The sequence below is a fragment of the Oncorhynchus keta genome, unplaced genomic scaffold (genome assembly GCF_023373465.1).
Source record: "Oncorhynchus keta strain PuntledgeMale-10-30-2019 unplaced genomic scaffold, Oket_V2 Un_contig_6476_pilon_pilon, whole genome shotgun sequence".
NCBI classification, from domain to species: Eukaryota; Metazoa; Chordata; class Actinopteri; order Salmoniformes; family Salmonidae; genus Oncorhynchus; species Oncorhynchus keta.
This window is the reverse complement of record NW_026288889.1, coordinates 71,358-80,754: the sequence shown is the minus strand read 5'-3', so window position 1 is coordinate 80,754 and position 9,397 is coordinate 71,358. Positions and strand designations below refer to the sequence as shown.

The following is a 9,397-nucleotide window of genomic DNA, read 5'->3' as shown; positions in this document are numbered from 1 at the left end:
GAGGAGTGGGGTGGGGAGGAGAGGGAGTGGAACCAGGTGGGGAGGAGAGGGGAGGACCAGGAGGAGGAGAGGAGGGGGAGGAGATCAGGTGGGGAGGAGTGGGGTGGGGAGGAGATCAGAGAAGAGGAGTGTGTCTGTATGGCGTGGGTAGCTATCTGGTGTAATCTCCGCCTCAGCAGGGGAAGTTAGTTAGTATGTAAGTGTTTGTTTATGCAGAAAGCCTAGAGTCAGAGATGGAATTGATGGGGCTCTGTCATCCTCCATCACCCTCTCCAAACTTCATTAACAGACTGTGGTAAAGGTATATATACATTCACCACTGGTACTCATCTAGGGAAACTGGAATGATACAAACACACTCAGTCAGAGAGGACTGAGGACCGACAAGGCTAACAGAGAGAGAGGAGAGAGGGAGAGATCAGAGAGGAGGAGAGAGGAGAGGAGGAGAGAAGAGATCAGAGAGAGAGAGAGAGGAGAGATCAGAGAGGAGAGAGAGAGAGAGAGAGAGAGAGAGGAGAGAGAAGAGAGAGGAGAGGAGATCAGAGAGGAGAGAGAAGAGAGGAGAGAGAGGAGAGGAGAGAGGAGAGAGAGGAGAGAGAAGAGAGAGAGGAGAGAGAGAGAGAGGAGAGAGGAGAGAGAGGAGAGGAGAGATCAGAGAGGAGAGAGAGAGGGAGAGAGATCAGAGAGGAGAGAGAGGAGGAGAAGAGAGGAGAGAGAGAGAGGAGAGAGAGGAGAGAGAAGAGATCAGAGAGGAGAGAGGAGAGGAGAGAGAGGAGAGAGATCAGAGAGGAGAGAGAGGAGAGATCAGAGAGGAGAGAGAGAGAGAAACCAGATCAGAGAGGAGAGAGAGAGAGGAGAGAGAGAGAGAGGAGAGAGAGAGGGAGAGAGGAGAGAGAGGAGAGAGAGGAGAGGAGAGAGAGGAGAGAGGGAGAGAGAGAGAGAGGAGAGAGAGAGGGAGAGAGGAGAGAGAGGAGAGAGGAGAGAGAGGAGAGGAGAGAGGAGAGAGAGAGAGGGGGAGAGATCAGAGAGAGAGAGGAGAGAGAGGAGAGAGAAGAGAGGAGAGAGAGGAGAGGAGAGAGGAGAGAGAGGAGAGAGAAGAGAGAGAACCAGAGAGAGAGGAGAGAGGAGAGAGAGGAGAGGAGAGAGGAGAGAGAGAGAGAGAGGAGAGAGAGAGAGGAGAGAGAGGAGAGATCAGAGAGGAGAGAGAGGGCTTCTAGAGGAGAGAGGAGAGAGAGAGAGGGGAGACCAGAAGAGAGAGGAGAGAGAGAGAGGGAGAGAAGAGAGGAGAGAGGAGAGGAGAGAGAGAGAGAGAGAGAGAGAAGAGAGAGAGGAGAGAGGAGAGGAGAGAGAGAGAGAGGAGAGAGAGAGAGAGGGAGAGAGGAGAGAGAGGAGAGAGAGGAGAGGAGAGAGAGGAGAGAGAAGAGAGGAGAGAGAGGAGAGGAGAGAGGGAGAGAGAGAGAGAGGAGAGAGAGGAGAGGAGAGAGAGAAGAGAGAGGAGAGGGAGAGAGGGAGAGAGAAGAGAGGAGAGAGAGAGAGGAGAGAGGGAGAGAGGAGAGAGAGGAGAGAGAGGAGAGGAACCAGATCAGAGGAGAGAGAAGAGAGGCTTCTAGAGAGATCAGAGAGGAGAGAGGAGAGAGGGCTTCTAGACCAGAAGAGAGAGAGGAGAGAGAGGGAGGAGAGAGATCAGAGAAGAGAGAGAGGAGAACCAGATCAGAGGAGAGAGGAGAGAGAAGAGAGGAGAGAGAGAAGAGAGAGCTGAGAGAGAGAGACAGAGAGGAGAGAGAGAGGAGAGAACCAGATCAGAGAGGAGAGAGAGGGCTTCTAACCAGAGAGAGGAGAGAGAGGAGAGGAGAGAGGAGAGAGGAGAGAGAGGAGAGAGGAGAGAGAGAGGAGAGAGAGAGAGGAGAGGAGAGACCATATTAGAGAGGGGAGAGAGAAGAGATCAGAGAGGGGAGAGAGAGAGGGAGGAACCAGATCAGAGAGAGAGAGAGAGGGGAGAGAGAAGAGAGATCAGAGAGGAGAGAGAGAGGAGAGAGAGGAGAGAGAGGAGAGAGAGGAGAGAGATCAGAGAGAAGAGAGAGAGAGAGAGAAGAGAGAGGAGAGAGAGGAGAGAGGAGAGAGAGGAGGAGAAGAGAGAGAGAGGAGAGAGAGAGGGAGAGAGATCAGAGAGAGGAGAGAGAGAGGGAGACCAGAGGAGAGAGGAGAGAGAGAGAGGAGAAGGAGAGAGAGGAGAGAGAAGAGAGAGGAGAGGAGAGAGGAGAGAGAGGAGAGAGGAGAGAGAGGAGAGGAGAGAGGAGAGAGAAGAGAGGAGAGAGAGGAGAGGGAGAGAGGAGAGAGAGGAGAGAGAAGAGAGAGAGGAGAGAGAGGAGAGGAGAGAGGGAGAGAAGAGAGGAGAGAGGAAGAGAGAGAGAGGGGGGAGGAGAGACAGAGAGGAGAGAGAGAGGAGAGAGAAGAGAGGAGAGAGAGGAGAGGAGAGAGGAGAGAGAGGAGAGGAGAGAGGAGCTTCTAACCAGAGGAGAGAGGGAGAGAGAGAGGGAGAGAGAGGAGAGGAGAGGGAGAGAGAGAGAGGGGAGAGAGAAGAGAGGAGAGAGGGAGAGAGAAGAGAGGAGAGAGAGGAGAGAGAGAGAGAGAGGGGAGAGAGAAGAGAGGAGAGAGAGGAGAGGAGAGAGGAGAGAGAGGAGAGAGAAGAGAGAGGAGAGAGAGGAGAGAGAAGAGAGAGGAGAGAGAAGAGAGAGAGAGAGAGGAGAGAGATCAGAGAGGAGAGAGAAGAGAGAAGAGAGAGGAGAGAGAGGAGAGAGAGAGAGAGAGAGGAGAGAGAGGAGAGAGAGAGAGAGAGGAGAGAGAGGAGAAGAGAGGAGAGAGAGGAGAGAGAGAGAGAGGAGAGAGAGAGAGAGAGAGAGAGAGGAGAGAGAGGAGAGGAGAGAGGAGAGAGAGAGAGAGGAGAGAGAGAGGAGAGATCAGAGAGGGAGAGAGAGAGAGGAGAGAGAGGAGAGGAGAGAGAGAGAGAGAGAGAGAGAGAGAGAGGAGAGAGAGAGAGGAGAGAGAGAGAGAGGAGAGAGAGAGAGGAGAGAGAGAGAGAGAGAGAGAGAGAGAGAGAGAGAGAGAGAGAGAGGAGAGAGAGAGAGAGAAGAGAGGAGAGAGAGAGAGAGAGAGAGGAGAGAGAGAGAGAGAGAGAGAGAGAGAGGCTTCTAGAGAGAGAGAGGAGAGAGAGGGAGAGAGAGAGAGGAGAGAGAGGCTAGAGAGAGAGAGAGAGAGAGAGAGAGAGAGGAGAGAGAGGAGAGGAGAGAGGAGAGAGAGGAGAGAGAGAGAGAGAGAGAGGAGGAGAGAGAAGAGAGAGCGAGAGAGAGAGACAGAGAGAGAGAGGGAGAGAAGAGAGGAGAGAGAGAGAGAGAGAGACAGAGAGAAAAGAGGAGTGGTAGCCAGACAACTGGGGGATGGACAGTGGTGGCTAGTCAATATACAGTGGTGGCTAGTCAATATACAGTGGTGGCTAGTCAATATACAGTGGTGGCTAGTCAATATACAGTGGTGGCTGGTCAATATACAGTGGTGGCTAGTCAATATACAGTGGTGGCTAGTCAATATACAGTGGTGGCTAGTCAATATACAGTGGTGGCTAGTCAATATACAGTGGTGGCTGGTCAATATACAGTGGTGGCTAGTCAATATACAGTGGTGGCTAGTCAATATACAGTGGTGGCTGGTCAATATACAGTGGTGGCTAGTCAATATACAGTGGTGGCTGGTCAATATACAGTGGTGGCTAGTCAATATACAGTGGTGGCTAGTCAATATACAGTGGTGGCTAGTCAATATACAGTGGTGGCTAGTCAATATACAGTGGTGGCTAGTCAATATACAGTGGTGGCTGGTCAATATACAGTGGTGGCTAGTCAATATACAGTGGTGGCTAGTCAATATACAGTGGTGGCTAGTCAATATACAGTGGTGGCTGGTCAATATACAGTGGTGGCTGGTCAATATACAGTGGTGGCTGGTCAATATACAGTGGTGGCTAGTCAATATACAGTGGTGGCTAGTCAATATACAGTGGTGGCTAGTCAATATACAGTGGTGGCTGGTCAATATACAGTGGTGGCTAGTCAATATACAGTGGTGGCTAGTCAATATACAGTGGTGGCTAGTCAATATACAGTGGTGGCTAGTCAATATACCGTGGTGGCTAGTCAATATACAGTGGTGGCTAGTCAATATACAGTGGTGGCTGGTCAATATACAGTGGTGGCTAGTCAATATACAGTGGTGGCTGGTCAATATACAGTGGTGGCTGGTCAATATACAGTGGTGGCTAGTCAATATACAGTGGTGGCTGGTCAATATACAGTGGTGGCTAGTCAATATACAGTGGTGGCTGGTCAATATACAGTGGTGGCTAGTCAATATACAGTGGTGGCTAGTCAATATACAGTGGTGGCTAGTCAATATACAGTGGTGGCTGGTCAATATACAGTGGTGGCTGGTCAATATACAGTGGTGGCTGGTCAATATACAGTGGTGGCTAGTCAATATACAGTGGTGGCTAGTCAATATACAGTGGTGGCTAGTCAATATACAGTGGTGGCTAGTCAATATACAGTGGTGGCTAGTCAATATACAGTGGTGGCTAGTCAATATACAGTGGTGGCTAGTCAATATACAGTGGTGGCTGGTCAATATACAGTGGTGGCTGGTCAATATACAGTGGTGGCTGGTCAATATACAGTGGTGGCTGGTCAATATACAGTGGTGGCTGGTCAATATACAGTGGTGGATGGTCAATATGCAAAATTTAAAGTGTGAGTTGTAATTTCTAGTGGAAAGATACTGCAGTTGATGTTTTCAAAGTATTTCAGTTATTTGGTCATTTCTGGAAGAAAGACACCGCAGTAGAGGTCTAAAATAAATAATACATTTATTGCGATGTCGTATTAAATTAATTTACTAGACTTTTTCCCAGAAAGTAGCTGTTTACAAAAAGGTATGCATCGGTGACTCGTAGCCGTGGAAACCAGGAAGATGCTAAAACCTAGACGTTCTTCAACGATCAAATACAAACACAGCTGCTCGCCCCCAGGGGAGGTGTGGGGAACAGCTGCTCGTCCCCAGGGGAGGCGTGGGGAACAGCTTCGGCCCCCAGATGTTGCCCCTCAGGCTGTAATACCTGTATCAGCCAATACCCTGCTGCCTCTGTCACAAACACGGGGGGGGGGGAACACAGACAAACTGAAAAACAACACACATCTGGACGCAAGGTGGAAGACACCCACACAAACTGACCCCCCCCCCAAGGGTCTGAACATTTAAACGTAATTGGGATCCTTAGTGTAAAAAAAAAAAAAAAAGAGCGTGGAAGAGGCTCAACCTCTCCTCTATTTTGGTGCCCTTGGAAACCGTCCCGCGCACCTAGACAGACACCGTGTGACAGCGGAGTGGTGCATCTCACTCATCTCTATAGCCTCTCCTATTCATTGATGATTGGCTGTAGTGAAGTTACACGTGACTTAGCAAGACAAGAAACGGCAAGATACATCTTTTGACTGCTGATTGGCCGAGTGCCCGGTTCTGTCTGTCTGGTGTCTGACCTGTCTATACTGATAGATAGACCTAGTGCCCTGTTCTGTCTGTCTGGTGTCTGACCTGCCTATACTGATAGATAGACCTAGTGCCCTGTTCTGTCTGTCTGGTGTCTGACCTGCCTATACTGATAGATAGACCTAGTGCCCTGTTCTGTCTGGTGTCTGACCTGCCTATACTGATAGATAGACCTAGTGCCCTGTTCTGTCTGGTGTCTGACCTGCCTATACTGATAGATAGACCTAGTGCCCTGTTCTGTCTGGTGTCTGACCTGCCTATACTGATAGATAGACCTAGTGCCCTGTTCTGTCTGTCTGGTGTCTGACCTGCCTATACTGATAGATAGACCTAGTGCCCTGTTCTGTCTGTCTGGTGTCTGACCTGCCTATACTGATAGATAGACCTAGTGCCCTGTTCTGTCTGTCTGGTGTCTGACCTGCCTATACTGATAGATAGACCTAGTGCCCTGTTCTGTCTGGTGTCTGACCTGCCTATACTGATAGATAGACCTAGTGCCCTGGTTCTGTCTGGTGTCTGACCTGCCTATACTGATAGATAGACCTAGTGCCCGGTTCTGTCTGGTGTCTGACCTGCCTATACTGATAGATAGACCTAGTGCCCTGTTCTGTCTGGTGTCTGACCTGCCTATACTGATAGATAGACCTAGTGCCCTGTTCTGTCTGTCTGGTGTCTGACCTGTCTATACTGATAGATAGACCTAGTGCCCTGTTCTGTCTGTCTGGTGTCTGACCTGCCTATACTGATAGATAGACCTAGTGCCCTGTTCTGTCTGTCTGGTGTCTGACCTGCCTATACTGATAGATAGACCTAGTGCCCTGTTCTGTCTGTCTGGTGGCTGACCTGCCTATACTGATAGATAGACCTAGTGCCCTGTTCTGTCTGTCTGGTGTCTGACCTGCCTATACTGATAGATAGACCTAGTGTACGGTTCTGTCTGGTGTCTGACCTGTCTATACTGATAGATAGACCTAGTGTCCGGTTCTGTCTGGTGTCTGACCTGCCTATACTGATAGATAGACCTAGTGCCCGGTTCTGTCTGGTGGCTGACCTGCCTATACTGATAGATAGACCTAGTGCCCTGTTCTGTCTGTCTGGTGTCTGACCTGCCTATACTGATAGATAGACCTAGTGCCCTGTTCTGTCTGGTGTCTGACCTGCCTATACTGATAGATAGACCTAGTGCCCTGTTCTGTCTGGTGTCTGACCTGCCTATACTGATAGATAGACCTAGTGCCCTGTTCTGTCTGTCTGGTGTCTGACCTGCCTATACTGATAGATAGACCTAGTGCCCTGTTCTGTCTGGTGTCTGACCTGCCTATACTGATAGATAGACCTAGTGTACGGTTCTGTCTGGTGTCTGACCTGTCTATACTGATAGATAGACCTAGTGCCCTGTTCTGTCTGGTGTCTGACCTGTCTATACTGATAGATAGACCTAGTGCCCTGTTCTGTCTGTCTGGTGTCTGACCTGCCTATACTGATAGATAGACCTAGTGCCCGGTTCTGTCTGGTGTCTGACCTGTCTATACTGATAGATAGACCTAGTGCCCTGTTCTGTCTGGTGTCTGACCTGTCTATACTGATAGATAGACCTAGTGCCCTGTTCTGTCTGTCTGGTGTCTGACCTGACTATACTGATAGATAGACCTAGTGCCCGGTTCTGTCTGTCTGGTGGCTGACCTGCCTATACTGATAGATAGACCTAGTGCCCTGTTCTGTCTGTCTGGTGTCTGACCTGTCTATACTGATAGATAGACCTAGTGCCCTGTTCTGTCTGTCTGGTGTCTGACCTGACTATACTGATAGATAGACCTAGTGCCCTGTTCTGTCTGGTGTCTGACCTGCCTATACTGATAGATAGACCTAGTGCCCTGTTCTGTCTGTCTGGTGGCTGACCTGCCTATACTGATAGATAGACCTAGTGCCCTGTTCTGTCTGGTGTCTGACCTGCCTATACTGATAGATAGACCTAGTGCCCTGTTCTGTCTGGTGTCTGACCTGCCTATACTGATAGATAGACCTAGTGCCCTGTTCTGTCTGGTGTCTGACCTGCCTATACTGATAGATAGACCTAGTGCCCTGTTCTGTCTGTCTGGTGTCTGACCTGCCTATACTGATAGATAGACCTAGTGCCCTGTTCTGTCTGTCTGGTGGCTGACCTGCCTATACTGATAGATAGACCTAGTGCCCTGTTCTGTCTGTCTGGTGTCTGACCTGCCTATACTGATAGATAGACCTAGTGCCCTGTTCTGTCTGTCTGGTGTCTGACCTGCCTATACTGATAGATAGACCTAGTGTACGGTTCTGTCTGGTGTCTGACCTGTCTATACTGATAGATAGACCTAGTGCCCTGTTCTGTCTGTCTGGTGTCTGACCTGCCTATACTGATAGATAGACCTAGTGTACGGTTCTGTCTGGTGTCTGACCTGTCTATACTGATAGATAGACCTAGTGCCCTGTTCTGTCTGGTGTCTGACCTGCCTATACTGATAGATAGACCTAGTGCCCTGTTCTGTCTGTCTGGTGTCTGACCTGTCTATACTGATAGATAGACCTAGTGCCCTGTTCTGTCTGGTGTCTGACCTGACTATACTGATAGATAGACCTAGTGCCCGGTTCTGTCTGTCTGGTGTCTGACCTGCCTATACTGATAGATAGACCTAGTGCCCTGTTCTGTCTGGTGTCTGACCTGCCTATACTGATAGATAGACCTAGTGCCCTGTTCTGTCTGTCTGGTGTCTGACCTGCCTATACTGATAGATAGACCTAGTGCCCTGTTCTGTCTGTCTGGTGTCTGACCTGCCTATACTGATAGATAGACCTAGTGCCCTGTTCTGTCTGTCTGGTGTCTGACCTGCCTATACTGATAGATAGACCTAGTGCCCGGTTCTGTCTGTCTGGTGTCTGACCTGCCTATACTGATAGATAGACCTAGTGCCCTGTTCTGTCTGTCTGGTGTCTGACCTGCCTATACTGATAGATAGACCTAGTGCCCTGTTCTGTCTGTCTGGTGTCTGACCTGCCTATACTGATAGATAGACCTAGTGCCCTGTTCTGTCTGTCTGGTGTCTGACCTGCCTATACTGATAGATAGACCTAGTGCCCTGTTCTGTCTGTCTGGTGTCTGACCTGCCTATACTGATAGATAGACCTAGTGCCCTGTTCTGTCTGTCTGGTGTCTGACCTGCCTATACTGATAGATAGACCTAGTGCCCTGTTCTGTCTGGTGTCTGACCTGCCTATACTGATAGATAGACCTAGTGCCCGGTTCTGTCTGTCTGGTGGCTGACCTGACAATACTGTGCCCCTCCCCTCTCTCTCTCTCTCTCCGTCCCTCGTCTCGACTCTCCTACGTCATCGTCAGGTAGAACTGAGCCTCAGTAATGGTGGGACAGGTAGAACTGAGCCTCAGTAATGGTGGGACAGGTAGAACTGAGCCTCAGTAATGGTGGGACAGGTAAAACTGAGCCTCAGTAATGGTGGGACAGGTAGAACTGAGCCTCAGTAATGGTGGGACAGGTAGAACTGAGCCTCAGTAATGGTGGGACAGGTAGAACTGAGCCTCAGTAATGGTGGGACAGGTAGAACTGAGCCTCAGTAATGGTGGGACAGGTGAAACTGAGCCTCAGTAATGGTGGGACAGGTGGAAACTGAGCATCAGTAATGGTGGGACAGGTGTAACCCTCAGTAATGGTGGGACAGGTGGAAACTGAGCCTCAGTAATGGTGGGACAGGTGGGCTTGAGCCTCAGTAATGGTGGGACAGGTAAAACAGAGCCTCAGTAATGGTGGGACAGATGGTA

General features: G+C 50.0%; 1 long non-coding RNA gene across 1 annotated transcript; it reads right to left on the bottom strand.

The window, feature by feature from the left end:
- Positions 1-5,616: 5,616 nt before the first annotated feature.
- LOC127925900 (uncharacterized) lies at positions 5,617-8,791 on the bottom strand. Its single transcript, XR_008122761.1, has 9 exons — positions 8,472-8,791; positions 8,256-8,306; positions 8,150-8,200; positions 7,408-7,666; positions 7,243-7,297; positions 6,615-6,928; positions 6,293-6,402; positions 6,136-6,186; positions 5,617-6,032 (listed from the first exon to the last, which is right to left on the bottom strand). It is a non-coding gene; the product is annotated as an uncharacterized LOC127925900 (long non-coding RNA).
- Positions 8,792-9,397: the final 606 nt, after the last annotated feature.